Source organism: Tetrao urogallus, assembly GCF_951394365.1.
Source record: "Tetrao urogallus genome assembly, chromosome: 10".
Lineage (NCBI taxonomy): Eukaryota > Metazoa > Chordata > Aves > Galliformes > Phasianidae > Tetrao > Tetrao urogallus.
Window position 1 is genome coordinate 1,289,118 of NC_136823.1, and position 19,281 is coordinate 1,308,398.

The following is a 19,281-nucleotide window of genomic DNA, read 5'->3' on the forward strand; positions in this document are numbered from 1 at the left end:
AGCCACAGTGCCTGCTGTCCTGGCGAAGCCAGGGCTGAGTCACCATCTGGGGAGCTCGTGGGACTGCGTGCTACCTCCAGGCCCCCAACACAGAGCATCTCCTCCCATCCCTCTGGTTTCCTTCCCTCGATGTAGCCTTCCCAGGGCTCCCTGGTTCCCCAGCTTCTCATGCCATCACATCCAGTCTTTGTCTCCTCTGCTTTGCAAAGCCCCCGTGCAGGCTGAGGACGTGCTGATGTTATTTCTGCTCAGTGCCTCAGACAGTCCTTCTATTGCCACGAAAGCTTCTCCGCAGTGAAGGTTGATAAGGGGAGCAGTTGCCAGGAGGAGCCCTCGCTCACAGTGCCCCGGCTCCTCCAGGCTGCAGGCAGTGTCAGTGGGTGATGCACAGAGCTGTGCCTCAGGCCAGGCCCCCCCATGGCTCTGCAGGCAGAGGAGGAGGCAGTCTGAGTTTGGTAGAGGAGGCGGCCAGGAGAGGGATATTTTAGATCCCAGGCTATGTTTTAAGCTTGTTTCTACTTTTTTATACAGTTCTTGAGAAGGCTGTTTTGGATGACTGCTTCATCCTTCACAAATTTAAACACAGACAATTTGCTTTGCCTCCTGAGAACAGCACATCCCACAGTTTACTGAGTGGGTTATGCCCTGAAGCAAGCTATTTATACACCCTGACCTGTCTAACAGCTGCTGCTGCTGCTCTTCGCCTGCCTCCACCAGAGCCCTCTCCATCCCCAAAGCACCCCAGTGCTGTGCTGCATGGCACACGGGGGGCAGGGGGCTCTGGCTGCTCCAGCCCTTGCTCCTTGTGACCCCGTGTCTCTGTGCAGTCACATCTGCTGTGCTAGGTCCTGGGAGTGTGGGGCTTGCAGGTTGCACATGGTTTTCATCACTGGCCAAATCTTTTGGCTGCAGGTGAAGCGTGTTTTATTTCCCGTGGAGCTCAGCTGTGGCAGCATGCAGCACGATGTCTGCAGGCACACAGACCTCCTCTGTCCCCCTGCAGCACTGACTTGGAGGAAGGAAGGCACCTGTGGGGTGGAGGATGAGCAGAGCGGCGTTCTATGTCTTGGAGCATTTGTTATGTGCGTGCATATATGCAATGCCTGTTGCACGTGCACAGCCTGGACAAATCCATTGCAATGGAGAAAACAACAGCAGTTACCTGCAGTCAGTTGTGGTTCTTGTTTATTCTCTTATTGTGGAATCTCAGTGCATCTGGGGATCTTCTGTATTTTGAAAGCACGTTGCAGGAATGGGCTTCTTGTAGTCAGGGGGTCTGAATGAGCGGCGCTTTGGGGGTTGTGGCATTCCCACCCCCTTGCCTGGGATGCTGTGGAGGAAGAGCTAGAAGCTGGGGCTCGGATCTGCAGATGTAGGGCCGGGATTTTCTTACTGCCTTAAGCAAATCTCTCAGTTTTCTCTCCAATTTCCACCCACCACCCTCAGACCTTGGGTTTTCCCACTTGCTGGCACTTTTTCCTTGCTTCTTCCTTCTGCAGTGAGGGGGTAGTCAGCATTTGGCCACGCTTCCAGCTCCTGTGATGGAGGCAGGGGGAAGCCGGGTATGCAGCTGCGGAGCACAGTGCTGGGCAGCAACAGGCAGTGCTGTCAGCCCTGGCTGCACGGTGCCTTGCTGGGACCAGGTCCAGGCTCCATCTCCCGCTGGCACACGCATATATCAAGAGTGCAGAGGGGATTTCATTGGACAGGTTTATCCCTTTAACAATTCTCGCTAGCCCGGAGATTTGCCTTGCAGGTATGTGGCTAACAGAGCCCTTATCAGCTCTTCTGCTCCCTGACAGGGACAATGAAAGGTTTCACTTGTTTGAAGAGCTGCAAAAATTGGCACAGGACGAAGCATTTCTCGGCCCGGCAGCGAGCAGCTCTGCCGAGGGACAAAAGATGCCAGCATCCTGCAGGAGGTGACACCTCATAGCCACCACGGCTCGGGCTTTATGTCTCCTGGGCTGCAGGAGGCCCTGTGCCGTCCCACTGCCCTACAGCTCAACCCCAACGCCGCCTGATGCTGTGAGGGATTTGCACAGCACACACGTTCACGCCGTGCTGGCCACAAAGCAGTGCACGTGAGCCTGCCTTCCTCCTGCACTGCATCCTTTGGCATCCGTGCAGGAGGGACCGCAGCTGGCATCCACCTCGCTTGTGCTAAAGTGCAAACCATTTAAAGGTATAATCTCTTTGCCTTGTTAATTAATAGTGCCAAATCCATCTCTCTTCCCTCTTCTTCGCTAATTGCTGGCTGGTAGCTTTTGTTCCCGTTCTATCCTTAATTCCCTGATCACCGATTCCCGGCTGACCGTCCGGTCTGTTTGTTTGTTTCTTGTATGTGTGTGTGTGTGTGTGTGTGTGTGTGTGTTGGGCTGGACCTGCTCCAGTAATCCAATTTGAATCCAATCTCCCAGGTCTGGAATTGTAATTTACAGATTGCAGAGGGGAGCAAGCAGCACCCGCACACCAGGATGGTAGTTTATTGTCTAATCTAATCAGGGGCAATCAGATGCTCATAACGAGTCTATCAAGACTGTATTGGGCCAGTTTGCTGAGCGATGGAACCAGCTTTCTTAATAGCTCTAACGCGATTTAGGGCTTCCTACACTTTCATGCAGATTATGTCGAGCATTTCCCTTTCTTCTCCCGTGAGCACCCAGCAGGAGCCCGGCTCCCATGGCTGTGCTGCTCAGCACTGCAGAACTCCATGTTGGCCCCGTGAGCCCCAGTCCTGCTGGGAGCAACCCAACTCCTTCTCCTCTGGTTCGTGGCAGATTATGGCTGTCACTCACTTCTGTTTTGGGTATGAGCATCCCCGGAGGTGCCCAAGGCCAGGCTCTGGGCAGCCTGGTCTGGTAGGGGGCAACCTGCCCACTGCAGGGCTTGGAACTGGATGGCCTTTAAGGTTCTTTCCAACCTAAGGCATTCTGTGATTTACTTTCTGAAGCTCACATGGCTGCAGGACAGGCCTATCTGGGGCTTTGTAGTGCTCTCCCAGTGCCCGAAGCAAAAGAGAAGGCAAAGCCAGGATAGTAGGTGGGTGGGCATCCCAGCACCAGCTGTCTGACCCAGACCCAGAGCAATCCCTTAAGATTCTTGCCTCCCCCTTCTAGCAAACTGCATCCCTCTAGCTCCTTACCCTGCCAAGTGAGTAGGAAGCCTCCACCTTGAGCACTGCAGCACCCAGCTGTGCCCCCAGCGCTGTGCCCTGCAATGCCCTGCAGTGCACCTGGGGCTCACAGCTTCCTGCCTGCCCAGGGACCATCCTTACTCTCCAGCATCCTTCCGCACTGCAGGCACGACTGGAAGGATAAAAGGCGAGGGGTGAAGCTTACTGCCTGGTGGATAGAAAGAAAGGTGGAAGGGAGGGAGGGAGGGAGGAAATAAATGGGGAGTGATGTGTGTCAGTGAGGGAACTGGTGCTAGGGAAGGAAATTATCATCCAGTTCTTTGCAAAACAAATTTTGGACACAGTTAGGAAGAAATGGTCGTGATGATAGGAAAATAAAAGATGCCGTGTCACCAAAAAGGGGATTTATTCGAATTTCCCTGGTTAGTTTTGGGGTGAGGAAATTCATTTCCATGGCAATTTGGCGGTGGGAGTCACTGCTGTGTCCCGGGCTGCACTGCCCCAGGGCTGCCACCAGCAGAGCCCTGCGCTCACAGGTCTGTCATGATGTCTGTCAGCTCTCTGACACCCAGGGCTGTGGCAGGAGGCCAAGTGCAATTGCCACAGTGTGGGCAGCCATGCCCTCCCTCCTGCTCGGGCTCTGCCTGCGGCTTGGGGCTGGAAGGCACCATCCCCCCCTGCATGGAGCTGCGGCACTTCGACACCCCGCCCTGCCCCGGAGCAGCTGACGGCCATTAAATGTTTGAGAGATGCTGCAACAATTGTGGAAATATCTCTGATAGGCATCTAGCATATCTTAATAAAAAAAAAAAAAAAGGCGACAAGAATGTAAATTGCACATGCGATTGTGATAAAGAGCCAGAGATAACATTAAAGAGATGGTATCAATTTAATGCACGCGCGGTGCCGCAGCCCTGATGCGCTCTGTGCAGAGGAGCTGCTGCCTGCCGGCAGCTCCCAACGCAGTGCCCACGCCGTGGGTCCGGGCGCGGGGCAGCCCCACACGTCCCCCACCGGGGTGCCCCCTGCCTCCCGGGGACCCCCGCAGCCCTTCCTGCCGCTGCCTTAATAACGCCGCCCCTCAGAAGAGCTGAGGGGAGCCTCCAGGGGTCCGCCAGCCGTTGGTTGCGGTCATCGCCCGCCCCATACGCCCGCCCGGACCTTTCCCCGCGCCGAAGTCCCGCTCCCCCCGCCGAAGCCCAGCAGCGGCCGCGCTGGGGCTGCCCTGCCCGCAGCGCACCAGCAGATGGCAGAGCCTTGATGTGAGCTGCTGCTGGAGGAGCTCGGCTGCCGGCCGATCTCTTCATCCCCCCAGTGCCCGCTGCCCACATCCGTCAGTGCCGCATCCCCGCGGTTCTGGAACCCCCCCCACGGACGCTGACTCAGCTGTGCCAGTGCCCTACCGCTCTTTTGGAGAAGAAATTTTCTCTAAGATGCACCCGGAACCTCCTCTGGCGTAACTTGAAGCCATTCCCTCTTCTTTCACGATGCTGTGCTGCTCTTTGTTATGTCCCCTACACAAAACCATTGCCCTGGCCCATTGGTGCAGGGCAGCATCAACACCAGGCTGTTTGCTCAGCGCCACTGCAGGTTGCAGAGCAGGGGTTACCTTTTCAGCTGTGCCATACAGGAGCCCTACACGTGCCTGGGAGGTGCACAGGGCCCTGGGCTGGAAGCAGCCCCTGTTCCCGACTGGTATGTGCTGAAGTGGGTTCCTGCAAGTGGCTGGAATGGATAAATCTGAGATCTTGATGGCCTGGAGTGCGTATGGAATACAAACACCCACTTCCCCTCCTCGCTCAGGCAGCCACGCAGTGCACAGCAGAGCAAAGGCTGCAAGCAGTTTGCGAATGTGTTACTGCCACTGCAGCCCCCAGCAGCGAGCAGAGCGGGCCCCAGCCCTGCTGCGCGAGGCTCTCCTTCTCTCCCCATCCTCTCCTCAAACCCAGAACCTCTGCAACGGCACCTCCGCTTTGCTGCCTCTGTGCTGAACATCCCTAAAACCTGCGCCGTAGCAGCATCCCTGCTAATTATATCACTGCAGATTTATTTCATGGTAATGTTATTGCTGGCCCCAGGCATCACCGCTATCATTGGAAAACATCGAACGATCGCAGCTCTTTATCTGCCTCCATTAAACCTGGCAGCGGCGTCTGTTTATAAGTTTGCCCTCTGATGAGAGCCAAGGATTGACGAGCAGGTGGTGCCTGGAGGGGAGCACCGAGGGGCAGGCGGCAGCGGTGCTCAGGGAGAGGGCAGTGAGTGGCAGAGTGCCTGGCACCTCCTCGGGACATGCCTGGCTCTGAGCAGAAGCAGTGCCACGGGCTGTGCTGTGGGCTGTGCCCTGGGTTGTGCCGTGGGTTGTGCCATGGGCTGTGCCATGGGCTGTACCCTGGGTTGTGCTCTGGGCTGTGCTGTGGGCTTTGCCATGGGCTGTGCCGTAGGCTGTGCTACAGGCTGTGATGGGGAAGTCGCTGTGGGTTGTGCCATCGGTTGTGCTGTGGATTGTGCCATGAGCTGTGCGGTGGGTTGTGCTGCAGGTTGTGCCATTGCTTGTGCTGTGTGCTGTGCTGTGTGCTGTGCTGTGGGCTGCGTGTTGGCTCCCTAGTGGTGGGGAGGTTGCTGCAGTGGCTCATTGAGGTCCCTTCCCCAGTGCAGTTGCTATCAGTTTTGCTGTGCCTGGCCGACGTCCTTGTGGTTGTGGTGAGAAGGGCTCTAGCAAGGAGCGAGTGGGCCAAAAGCTGGTCTGAAATGGGGTCAATACGTGGCGTGCAGACAAAAGGCACTGCCAAGCAGACTGCATCAAGTCTCCTGGTAATTTCTGCAAAACAGCCGGAGCAGAAATATGCTGATAATTATTTAAATTAGGCTCCAAGCATTGAATTTTTTTTTCTTCAAGTAACAGCACTTCAGCACTTGTCCAGATGAGTGCTAATTTACCCAAATGGAAAGGTTTATTAAACATGCCAGCCAGCGCTTTAGCAATATTTAGGACAGCAATTTTGCCTTATTATATCTCTTAGCAGAGAGGGCACAGCCTGCTCCATCCAGCCCCTCTGCAGCAGGGCCCCATCTCTTTCAGGGACTGAATTTCCTCAGGGACCTCCAGCGTAAGCCCACCTCTCCTGGGTGCATGCAGCAGGAGTGCTGCTCAGGTCTTTAAGACCTCATGGGGCAGAGAGAGGACCAGAGCCTTCGGGAGGACTTTGTTGCCATTCAGGTTTTAATAGGAGGTGAAGAAGCTCACCAGCTTTCTGCTTTAGAAGGACGTCACTTGTGTGTGTGATGTCAGTAATGCTCTTGCTCTGTGATCTGGCCACCACTGGTAGCTGTCATTTCTGCCACTATGTTGCAGTCATCTCCATCAATATCCCCTCCCTCTCTCTTTCCTCGCTGCGTTCAGCCGTCGCACTGCAAATCTTGGCAGCACCAGGAGCAGTGGTTGAAGAAGAGTGGGTGAAGGGGAGCCCAATGGAGCTCTGGGCTGTACATTCCTCAGCACAGAACTGCCTGGTGGCGATGGGAAGGCTGTGCTTCAGCTCCAGGCATTCCTTCCCCTCCCCAGTGAGCCCTGGGTTTGTGCTGTATGGCTGCTGCAACCCCATAAAGCCAACCATTGCCACTGATTTCCCCTCATGCAGAGCTGCTGCTATTTACAGGCCTGGCAGTTGGCTGATGGGGATATGAACTTTTCCAAATGGAGAATATCAATGAAATCACTGAAAGGAAGCTCGCAGTGGTGCTGATCATACCTGCATCTGCAGGGCAGCATGCTGTGACCCCTCTGTTGTACTGCAGCCACCCTTTGCCAGCTCTCACCCACCCAAAAATGGAGGCTTTTGAGAGGCAGCTTTGAGGAGCCTTCCCTGCTTATTCACCTTTATAAAGCGTAAAAAGAAAGGCAGTGTGAGATTCAATTTTACCGTTCCAGCACCTTTTTCACCACCCTGATTGAAAGTGCTTAACCTCCTCTTCATTAATCAGTTTGAATCTTCTCTGAAATTCGTCCTCGGTGAAGGAAATTAGGTGGAGATGTGCTGCTTCCATCTTAGTGCCTGCGGCTGCTGCAGGATGCACTGTGGCTGGCAGTGGGGATGCTGTGGCTTTGGTGGTTTTGTTGGCTTTGTGGTGCCCAGAGGAGTCGTCTAGGTGCTGTGTGCACAGCCCTCGTTGTGCCCAGAGCTGGGTTACCCGAAGCAGACTGCCTGGGGGGGCTGCTAGCACTGCTTTGTACAGGTGGGAAGGCTGAGGGCAGGGCAGCAGCACGGCATCAGGATGGGTGGTGGGCACAGTGCTGTGCTGTGCTGGGGGAGGGCAGCAACGCATGAGTGCATCTCGGAGGTCTGCCTGCTGTTCTGAAGCTCCTTCACTTTTGGATATGTCTGTGCAGGGCTGAGTGGAAAACAGGGAACAAGGAGGGACAAAAGGCTGCCCAGGCATGATTCTCCCCAGCTGTGCTGGGCTTGGGGACAAGGAATGGTTCGTGGCACGGGGTCAGCACGCCGCCCGCTGCCACATCTCATTGCTTGCACACACTGCCTGTCTCCATGCCGTGCTCATAACCTCTGCTAATTATTTATAAAGGATTAATTAATAGGCTCCTGCTCTCGGCAGTGACCCAGTGCTCTTTGTTCCTGCCCCCTCGGTTTAAATAACAGCTCTCATGCTGAGAACAACAATCATTTGTTCTTGAGAAGGGAGAGCTGAAGTGCCATGCTGAAGCCTCACGAAGCTCTGAATGTGGCACTGCCTCTGTCCTCAGATCACCGATCGTGTAATTTTATCAAGGAATGTAGTCGAGGTTGTCTCATTGCATTGGTGCTCGTTGTTCAATTCCATTACCCTTTCCAGCTTTTCTCTTAATGTCTGCTCACTGTTTTAGCAAAGGTTGAAATTAGAGTAATTCCCCAGATCACTCGTCTACCGGGCTTAAAATGCAGATAAAACAGATTAAGATTATTGAGATCTGGAAATCAAAGAGGGCGTTAATGGAACCATCAAGGAAGGAGAGCATTTGTGCATCCCGTTCCCCTGCTCCCAAAGCACAGGGAGTGTGCTGCAGTGAGTAGGGGCCGGGGCTGCTGCAAATAAAGGGAATGTTTTATTCCATACCACCTATAAGCAGAGGACTTGTTGCTCAGAGATGCCGTGGAAGCAAGAGATGTGCAGGATGCAGGGGGGAAGCTGGCTATGAATGCATGCTGGCTGTAAGAACCCCCTGTGTGTGCTGCTGCTGCTGTGATCGGAGGCTTTGCGTGAATGATGGAGGCTTTCCAGATCAATGTGAGCATCTGTAAATTGAGCCGAGGAGAAGACAAACGAGCAAGGCTGCTCTGTTCCTTGCTTTGTGAAGATTTAAGCCAATAATTAGTGAAGGCAGCAAAATGATTTCCCTTCCTGCGGGTGGATTGGTTAAGTTATGTGGTTGCAGTCTCTCGTTCAGAGAGAAGAGGTTTGGGTCTTGCATGGGCTGTAGTGTTTTTTCCACGCTATTCACCTATTTTGTCTATCAAAAGAACTTGACCCTGCTATTTCCATCACAGGGGACAGAAGTGGCAAGCTATGCCAACGTGGCAGCCAGCACATGGAAATCAGTGTGCCTACGAATGTGCATTCTCACTGATTGCTGCATTTAAGCCTGATTATGTTCCAATCATCCCACCACCACGGAGTGCTATGAGGAGTGTAAAAAGTCATCAGAGGCGGGCAGGGAAAGGGAGAATGGCTCAGGGTCTGATGGAACCCAAAGAACTTTACACGTCGGCCCTGCGCAATGCGCTCAGCCACTGCAGGGAGCAGTGCAGCACCTTGCTGCTGCTTTGCAAGCACCAAGGCTTGGAGGCCTCTGAAAGGGTGAGACCTCAGTGCCAACAGTGCCTTACATTTTAGTAAACCCACAGCAAAATTTAATAAATCCACCTCAAATCTACCCCAGACCCTTGCACCTGCAGGGCAGTAGCAAAGCCTTTGCCCTCTCCTCTCATGCTGGTGGCTCTGTGCTCCCTGGAGCTTCTTGCAGAGCCCTCAAGAGAGCAGACAGCAAGGGGAAAGCTGCAAGCTCCCATCTGCACTCAGCAAGCAATCCCACCAGTTGCACTGAGGGCCCCGCATTTGCAAGTTGTGCCTTAGATTGCAAGTAGGGGCTGCCAGCTCCCCCCCAGCACATCCACCCCAGCACATCCTGGCAGCTTGGGGAGCATCCCTTCAGCTCCATACATCGTGCTCTTCCTCCTTGGATGCCCGGCAGGTTTCTGGGTCAGACTCCTTGCTGCACAGCTGTGTTTGCACACGCACGGCCACAGCGCTGCTCGGCTGCCACAGGACTGCAGGGTGCAGCCCTGGAGCTTTGCTGCAGCTGTGCTGTGCCACAGGAGCACAGCCCCGGGCAGAGCTGCTGCTCTAGGGCCCTGCTCTCAATCTCTTAAGCGAATTACAAAGAGAAATGGTTGGTGCTACTTTTCTTTTCCTCCTTGTGTGCCGCTAGTGCTGTTGCACCAGATTTTCCTCCTTTTATGCTCTTGTTTTTACAGCGTGTCCGCTGTTCTCCTCTCTCTTTATATTGAGATTTGTCCTTTCTTTCCTGGAAATTAAAATGCCGCATCCCTGCCAATCTGAGACTAAGCTGAGATCAGAGAATAGTTTGTTTCCAATTGAGATATGAAAAATACCTTGCAGTAACGCCTGCAGCTGTAATGCGTGGGAATGTCTGGATTGCTCTGTTCTGACAGCCCACGTCCTGCCGCTGCGGGGCCGAGGGATGGGCCTGGGGGGAGCTGGGGAATGCTGGCTGCCTCCAGCGTCCCCAGTGCCAGCCCAGCGTCCTCCTCCACGCTAATGGAGGGTTGCAAAGCACAGAGATGGCCAGGAGGATCTGCTGGTGACTGTGGTTTCGGCATCATAACCATCACAAACGGGTTTGCTCTGCCTGGAGTTCCCTCCTCTGGGAGAAGGCAGCAGAAGAGGAGGAAGGGAATAGGACCATCCCTCCTTTTAGCCCCCTGTGGCTGCTCAACAGTGACTCAAAGAGGTGATATCTGCCCCAGCCATGTCTGCATCCCCAGGGATGTCAAGGATGCTCCTTGCAATGAAAGGACAGCCTCTGTCCTGGGCGAGGAAGAAAGGAAAACTATTTTGACACAGGGCGAGGATCCCTCTCCAGGCTCCCCAGGAAGGACAGTGCATTTCCAAGCTGAGTGTCGCTTGACCTCAGCTGGTTTCCATGCTCTCTGCACCGCGGTTCTTCGGGCTTGGATTCACTCTGCTGTTTGTCCTTCAGAGAGCACCAGGAGCAAAGCAGCTGCTTCCCAATCCTGGTGTTTGTTCTGCTGGCACCAGCTCGCTGCTCTTATCGCAGTCGACATTCCTACACTCCATGGTCGGACAGTCAGGCTCAAGGACTCCAACCTGCCTGTGGGTGGTGTGGCACTTGGGGCACGCAGCCCCCCACGGGGTCCCATTTCTGGATGGGGGTGCTCCCTTGAAAGTTCAGCAGCAGGGAGGTGGGGATGGAGATGTGGCCCCGGATCCCACAGCCGCTCGGCAGCTGCAGGCCCGCGCTGCTGGGTGCTCCTTGGAGAGCAGCCCATGGGCACCAGTGCTCTTGGCTCGTGGCACCCAGCTCATGTTTTCAAATACCAAATGGAGTTGTTTGCAAATGCCTAGTAAATCCCAAAATAGCCCCAATTTACCGAGTTTTGTGAATAGGCTCCAGCCCACTCCAATGACAATAGCAGCCTGCCTCTGTGCCTCGCTCCAGCTCCATGGAGGCGCAGCGCTGAGAGGGTGACAAGCGAGGCTGGGTGAGCAAATGTTATTATTCCAGCCTGCTGCACAAACAATGGATGCTATTTGTTTTGCTGGCTTCTAGAGCATCTTATTTGTCTCGGCTGCGGTTCCCTCCCTTCAATCCCTGTTCTGCTGTGGCTCGCTGCCGCTCAAGAATGCACTGTCCCAGCGCTGTGTGCCACCACCAGTCCTGTCTCCACCTGTGGGCAGACTGTGGGGAGGTCTGTCCGCCAGTCCCTTCCCATTAAGCCGTTCAGAGTGATTTTATTCCACTGAAAACCAGTTTCTTTGAGGAAAGCAGTCCATACTGCTTGCTGCCAATTTCTTGTGGCCCATTGTGTCCCTTCATGCCCTGTGGTGACCAAGCCACAGTCTGCACACCGCAGGGGATGGAGCAGAGGAATGTGGCCCAGGGAGACTTCAGCTGTGCCCCTGGCCATGCAGCATCCCCATCATCATGAGCATAGCACTTGTGGGCACTGGTGTCCCCTGTCTGTATGGGAGGGATAGAGCAGTGGGGTGAGACAAGAGCCATCAGCACCTCCAGATTGCTGTGCTGTCAGAGGTACCCAGCATTTCCCCAGGATGAGCTGAGTGGTGGGCTGGTTTTGCCACTTGTCCTGATGGAAAGACGCTCGATGTGCCACTCATGGGACTGTTGGGTGGTGGGGATGTGCAACCTATGGGACTGCTGGGTGCTTCCCAGCTTGGATGGGACAGGAGAAGATTCATAGAACCGAAAACTTGTGCAATGGGATCCGTGAACATAAGGCGATTAGGGAACCCATTCCCAGCCTGCTGCTTTCTGTGACAGATTCCTGAATCCCAGCCAGTGCATCACTGGAGAGATGCTGTGGAAGAGGAAATAACAGGAATCTCCAGCTCTTTATAGTGCTAGCAGCTCTCTGACTGGCTGCAGCATTCCTGCTGTCCCCAGAACACGTGGGGCTCAGCCAGCGGCTGCTGCCTGTAGAAGAGGGGGTGGTGATCTTTGAGAGCAGCTACAAGAATTTAATTTATTTTACAAGAATTTAATTTGCTACAAGAGCAAAGGGTGGTTGGGGAGTGGAAGGGATTTCAGGCTGATGGCAGAAGATGTTGTGGTGGATTTTTACCTCTGTGGTGTTTTGGGGCTTCTTCTGGCTCAACACTGTCCTGTCTTAAAGACACTCGCTAATGAGTTTGTGCCATGATCACACTAATAAGCCCAACCACTCTCAGTGCTGTCTCTCTCCCACGCTGGGTCTCACACTGGTGCTCCCAAGGTATGGGATCACACCGTGGGCTCTGCCCGCATAACAGCAGAGGTGTCAGGGAGGGGCAACACACCGTGGGCTGTGTGTTAGGAGCAGGAGCACAGGAACTGGTGGTCACACTGGTGGCTGAGAGCTCTTCCAGGGCGATGCTGAGGCTCATGGATGCCAGTGATGGAGCATCCATCCCTCATTCTTCCTTGGTTGTGCTGAGGGCACAGAGAAATGTGGGTAGAGAGGAGGGAGAAGAGGTTGCGGGGCCACATTTGTTGCTGCTCTCTGTTGGTACAGGCAGAGCCAGCCGGGTTCCTGTGCTGCCAGTCAGTGCTCTGGGGGAGGAATCCTCCCTTGGGCACTCGCAGGCACCCTGTGGTCCCAGAGTGAAGCATTGCTGTGGGCACTGCACTGCCCATAGTGCTGCCCTGGTGTTCCAGGCTCTGCAACCAACGTATATCAGCCCCAGGAGCCCCTCTGCACGTCTCTGCTGCTAGGGCAAAACAAATCAAGAGGAACAATAACACTAAATGACAGCCGAGCTACTCCGGAGCACAGGGCATCCCTCCCAGTGCCCTCACTGTGCTGGTGCTGGGCTGGGAGCCATCCCTTATGACACAGCCCATTGCTCATGGTGTAGGGCGCTGAGCTGTTGCATGCAGCCAGAACCTTCATCCCTCCCGTCCCTCCGAATGCAGGGTACGGAGGGGCTGCCTGTCCCCTACCTGCCCCAGGGGGCACTGGGTGGCAGGGCTGAGCTCAGGCATTGATCAAGGCAGGAGAGGAGTGGCAATGTCTTTTCCCTGCCCGATTTCCACCTGTGCTGGTGAGGCTGCCCAGGGCAGTGCTGGGGAGCTGCTCTGCAGAGCTCACCAAGGCCATGATGCATGGAAAGCCAACTGCAGTTCCTGCAGCCTCCTTTGCTGCGCAGGGTGGTTAGTGTGTTTACCCACAGTGTTTTTGGCATGTGGGCTTCGCAATTTGTTTAGCAATGTCAATACCATCTGGAACATCGTCTATTTAAAATACATTAGAGACATGAGGAACAACCTATCATGTTGTTTTTTTTTTTCCAGAGGGTGCATCCAGATTGGAGGAGAGAGTCATTCAGAAAAGTTTAATACCAAAGAGATGCTTGCTGTGCCTTGTGCCCATCCCTTCCCACACACATCACTGCCATTCCTGTAGTAGCACCATGCTTCGATGCCACCTGCCCTGGAGAGCAGGGACAGCACCCATGTCCTTAGGGCCTGCGGGACTGCTGGCCAGGTGTCTGTGTGTCACCCTGCATCCCTTCCATGTCCCCAGCACCCCCAGCATCTCCATCACCATGCTGCCATCTGTGGTTCATGAATTGCTACATTGCCAACAGGAGCTCTCTTGAATTTCCCTTTCCCTTTGGTATTTAGCATTATGTCCAGAGCCGTGATCATGGTTTTCTAAGGGTGTGTATAGGCTCCGCTGGGGATACAGAGCGCCACGTCCTCCCCACATCGTGTGCCCAAATGCATTTCCCGCTGTGCCTTTGAACTGGGTCACCACAATCATCAAGCATATCCCCTCTGATCACTCGATGCAGGTTACTTAGCGAGAGAGATAAACTACTTCTTACACAATCAGAGGAAGGAATGGATCTGTGGTGCCTGGGGCCGTTTCCATGCAGCAGAGCCCTTCCATGTGCTCTTCTCAAAGCTCTGCTTGCTTTGCTACCTCAGTGTTTCTAATTGCTGTTCTGGTGGCATTGGCCTGGCAGCAGCACCAAGGGACTCCATATCTGGGCGTCATCTGGGTCTGGGACCCCTCTTGTGGCACAGGACACAAAGCCAAGGGCAGGGTCAGAGGAATCATCTGTGTGTCTCCATGTGACGATTGCACGGATTTCCCTGCTGGGCTCCCAGCAAGTCACACCAACCGTGCACAGAGAGCTTTCCTATCTGAGAAACCAAACCGTTCATCTGTGCTCCCAGCTGTCCTCGTATGTCTGAGAAATCTTTAAAAAGCCCAAGAGAAATAACTCCGCATTATTGAAAGCGGTTTGTCTTGTAGAAAATGAACGTGCCTGCGTTTAGCCATGTCTCTGCATTTTGGGCGAGTGGTTTGGCAGATACGGCTTTAAGGCGCTGTGATTGCCTGGCCCTGTGGTGGTGGTGGCCAACACGATGCTTGGAATGGAGCTGCAGCATGGAGCAGAGGTGCATGTGGAGCAGAGGTATGAGTGTAGCAGAGGTACACCTCGAGCAGGGGGACACCTGGAGGATTTCAGGTGCATGTGTAGCAGAGGTACACATGGAGCAGGGGTATACCTGCAACTGAGGTACACCTGGAGCAGAGTTATGTGTGTAGCAGGGCTGCACCTGGAGCAGGGGTATATCTGGAGTAGGGATATACCTGGAGCAGAGCTACACCTACAGCAGAAGCATACCTGGAGCAGAGGTGCATCTCGAGCAGAGATACACCTGGGGCAGGGGTACACCTGGAATAGAGATGCACCTGGAGCAGAGATACATCTGGAGCAGGGTGCAGCCTGCGCTCAAAACCTGTCATCCAAAGCCTGCAGACCCCACGTCCACTCTGCTTCGTGTGACCATGCACTGAGGTTGTCTGATGGGAAGGGTCTATCCTTAAAACATTTACATTAGGTCCGGAGCATTAACAGTCTGCTGTCTCAGGAGAAAACTCCAAACCCAAAGGCCTTGCTTCTTCTCCCTGGAAGACTTTAATGTGGGCTCTCACAGAGTGCAGCTTAATGGCTGTGAAATTATCACTTCATCTGTGCCATCCATCTACCTGTGTCTGCTCTGCACTGTGGCCCCCTCCCACCCGGGGAACCTCTCAGCAGCTGGGTGCCTGTAGATGGGGGCAGAGCCACGTCCCCGTGCAGTGCTCTGCTCCGTGTGCCCCCGTCCTGCTGCAGCGTGGGATGGAGGTCCTGCTCCATGCTGTAACACTGTGCTGTTACTTTCCCTTCTCCCTGGCTGCTATGTATCTGCTGTTCTGAATAATCCTATTTGTATTGCAGTAACAATGGAATTACTGCGGTAAGCATCAAAGCCTGTGTAGGTCACGAGCGCTTTGTTTCATCATCTCGGCGCGATGATGATGATGATGATGACCTTTTGCTGTCTGCATTTCTGTGTACCTGCATCTCGCTCTTATTAAATATCCTCGCATCGAAATCTCTCACTAATCTAATCTCCCCATGTGGCTGCTGTATAATTACCTCATTTTGTAAAATATTGCATCTGTCACTCTCCCTCCCTGTGCTCGGAGCAGAGGAGGGTGATGGAGCGCAGGGGCCGAGGGGGGAGCGGTGGCGGTGCTGCGGCGGCATTTGGTGTCACCTCCCCAGCACCTGAATCTCATCCCCACGTGCCTCTGCCGCTGTACCCAGAGGAGCTGCTCCCCCAGGACCAGAGCCCATCTGCTCTGGCAGGTCCTTCCCAGGAGTAGTGGCATTCATTAATCATCCTGTTTGCTTTCTTAAAACTGCTTAAGTTCTTTTTCCCTCAGGGGATAATGCATTGCTGCCTTTTAAATAAGCGCTGCCGTTTCAGGCTCCTGCCACCCTTCTGGCTGGGAACACAGCTGTCTCCCGTCTCGGAGCACATCTGCCTGTGTGTGGCACAGGGCGAGCTGTGCTGTGGAGGGGATCAAACGGTGCTTCCTGGCGCAGAGGGTGCCGGATGCAGAACCCCTCATCTCCTAGACCCTTATCTTTTAATTTGGAGACATTCTCGTCTGACAGTTCATAAATTAAAAATGTTTCTTCTGTGACTTCTTGCTCCCGTTTCGTATGTATTCTGCGTAAAGGCTTTTAATTCTGTGGAGAATTATGCAAAACCTGAAGGCCCCGGCTGTGTGTTATGTATACTTGGCGTGCTGCAGACCGTGATGCTAAAACCGGCGCCCTGCTCTCAGAAGATGCTGAGCTGCTCGGGGAGGGCTGCAAACTTCTGCAGCACAGGGATCCGGTGCTGTGCTGTGGGTGCAGCGCTGTGTGCCGTGCTCCTCTGGGAGGTGTCAGCGAAAGCCTCGCTGCATCTGCATCAATAAGGAGCGCAGAGGACAAGAGAACTGCTGTGAGTGGAGCATGCATCAGTGTCACTGACAACGCGGTAATTAGGCGGCACAGAAGAGCGAGCAGCGCAATGAGCCCCGACGGCGAGCACAGGGGATGGCTGCGGCAGCGTCACTGCTCCCTGCTGACACCTAGGAGTGCAGTGAGCCCGGACGGCTGCCTGTGCCCAAAGTCACTGTCACCTTGGGGATGGCAGTTAGAGGCTGGCAGGAGGCTGGGCAGCAGGCACACAGCACTGGGATGCAGCCTTGGGGGCCAATTCCCTGCTCTCGTCCTGGGGTTGCGGATCTGAGGGTGCTGCTGCTTGAAGAGCATCAGCTGTACCCCAAGCCTTACTGATGGAGGCTCTGGGTCTCTCTCCCTTCCTTTCTCTCCCAGTGCTCCATGTTGTTGCTCCATGCCAGGATGCTGGCTGCAATGGAGGCCAGGGTTGGGGACACCGGTGCTGTTCCCAGATACAGAGTACAGTGCACAAGGGTCGTGGGTTTGTGTCACAGAATCACAGAATCGTAGGGGTTGGAAAGGACCTCCAGAGGTCATCGAGTCCAACCTCCCTGCCAAAGCAGGTTCCCTACACCAGGTTGCACAGGTAGGCGTCCAGGCCAGTCTTGAACATCTCCAGAGAAGAAGACTCCACAACCTCCCTGGGCAGCCTGTTCCAGTGTCAGGAGCGGTCAGTGAGAAAGGACTCATCATGTTCCTGCTGATCAGGTGCTGGGGCATCACATTAAATTAACAGATGGCAAGAGCTGGGCAATGGAGAGCAAGGAGGAGAAGGGTGGGACTTATGAGTATATAAAGTGTCCAAAAATCATTAGGCATATTTATAAGAGGAAAATATCATTGAGAGTGTAGCAGGCACTGTCTTTAATGAGCTCAGTCTCTGATTTGGAGTGTTGGAGGGCAGGGAGGGGCAGGAGCAGCACTGTGTGCCCATGCAGGTGTCCCGGGGCTGCTGCTGGGCCCACCTGTCCTCAGTACTGTCCCTTCCTCATGCCTTCAGCCCAGGGGCTTCCGCACATCTTGCACAAAGCCAAGAGGCAGTCACTGCTGCGTGGTTCAAGGTCTGCTGGGCAGGGTGACCCTGAGGTGGTGGTGGCCTCAGGGTGATGGTGGCCCCAGGGTGACGGTGGCCCTGGGCACTGGCTGAGTTTCAGGATAAAAAGAAAGACAGCTCATGTTCATTGGCTCTCCTGCCTTTGCAAAGATGCATCGTGGTGTCGAGCACAGAGGAAGGAGCTGGGTGGTCACGAAGGGAGTTGGGAAGTGAAAACACCATGTGTGCACTTTCCTCCTGTGCCTGTGGGTGTTCCGCAGCCCCACAACCCTGCGGGGGCTTCACAGGACAGGTGAGCTCACATTCCAGGGATAATGTGCCCACTGAGCCCGGGCAGTGAGGGGAAGAGGTAAGCCCAACTTAAAATCTCTGAGTGAGCAGTGTTTTGTGACTGATGTAATTGCTGTTAAAATGCTTTTAACATAACGCTTTTATCTGCCAGATAGATTCCTTCTTCTGGTCGTCAATGTCGGGGGTTTATGCCGGGTCCTGCAGTGCAGGGAGGCTCTGCAGAGTGCTGCAGCTCGTCTGGGTCCTGCACCAGTGTGGTAGAGAGCAGCTCATGTGGGTCCCCTCAGGTCCTGCAGCCCAGCAGGGAGCTGCAGTGCCAGGCTGAGCACCAGGCAGATCCTCAGCCAAGTTTTGAATGGCAACTTTTCCAGATCATCCTCAAATTGAGAGAGGGAGCAGATCTGGGCACTGCAACAAGGGTGCGCTCTGAGTGGGGCCTGACAAAATCCTCTGCTCAGTGCCTGGTGCCTTCTGGGGGCATACCATCACTCAGTTACAGATTTTCGCCGTACCTAAATGAAATGATTTGTTAATTGGAGTGAGCGATCGCTGCATGGCCGGGATGCTCTCCTGCTGTGGCGAATAGCTTTTGCCCACTGAGATGCATGTGGCCGCCGCCGCTGGGTGCTCCCCAGGGGCTGTTTCCAGTTTAGCAGTGAACTGAATGAGAAGAGGAATGTTTTTCTCGGCACTTTGATAGGCGCAGCCCTTCTGACAGATGTTGGTGTTTATGGTCCCACCGGGACAATGTTACGTAGTTGGGAATTGCTAATTCTCTCCCAGGCATGGCACTGCCTGGGATGCCTGTGTGCATCACTCCCGGTGCTCCTTGCTGCCACCGGGTCTGGGGTGCTCCAAACTCCAACCTCTGTGTTCGTAGGGGAGGTTTGTAGGGGAGACGAATTCTTCTGGTGCGTGCTTTGGATTCCCAGCGAGGCGTTCCTGCTGCTGCCCCGGGACCTGGTGCCGAGTACTTGGCATTGGCTGCTGCTCCTTTGGGAGAGCTGGGCAGGGAGGTTGGGAGGAGCGGTGGGAATCTGGGCTGGCAGCAGGAGGTGGGGAGCAGATTGCAGTGCAGGAGACTTTGATTGACCACAGTACCATTTTGTGGCTTTTTCTCCCTCTCTCTGGGTAAAGCTGCACCGTGACATCCATGCCATTAAATAGGCCATGTTCAAAAGAGAAAATTGCTGCTATTTTCCCCCTTTACTTTACTGCCATAAAAAATTGATCCCACATAGCATCCTTATTTCAAAGACTGCTAAAAAAAAAAAAAAGAAAGAAATTCTCATTTTGGCTCTGACAGCTGCATAAAGTGTTTTTTAAATAAAAGGGACAGGAAATGTGGAAAAGAACCTCAACCCTGCCTGTCCCCAAAAAGTTTGTGCCCCAGAAGGGCGCCCTGATCTGGAGAAGCGGGTAAGAGCAAGAGTGCGTGGCACCAGCAGCTGCTGTGGGGCAGCAGTGGGGTTTCTCTTTTTCTGAAGTTGGCCACAGAAATTAAAACTTTGCTTGGCAGCTGAAGGGGCAGAATCTCACACTTACCTGGGCCAGGCCCTGCTGGACTTCTTAATGGCAAGGGGCTGAGCCAAGGGATGGAGAGTGGAGGCTGGCAGGGCTGGGCTGGGATGCCGAGGGATGCTGGGGAGGAAAGCAGCTCTCCCAGTAACAGCCCTCAGCTCCAGTT

At 54.3% G+C, this 19,281-nt stretch overlaps 1 protein-coding gene across 1 annotated transcript in view; it reads left to right on the forward strand.

Moving 5' to 3' along the window:
* The window catches only part of CACNA2D2 (calcium voltage-gated channel auxiliary subunit alpha2delta 2), a gene marked incomplete at both ends in the record, with an annotated part of 125,681 nt that overhangs the window by 64,804 nt on the left and 41,596 nt on the right, over nucleotides 1-19,281 (forward strand). The window lies entirely within an intron of this gene.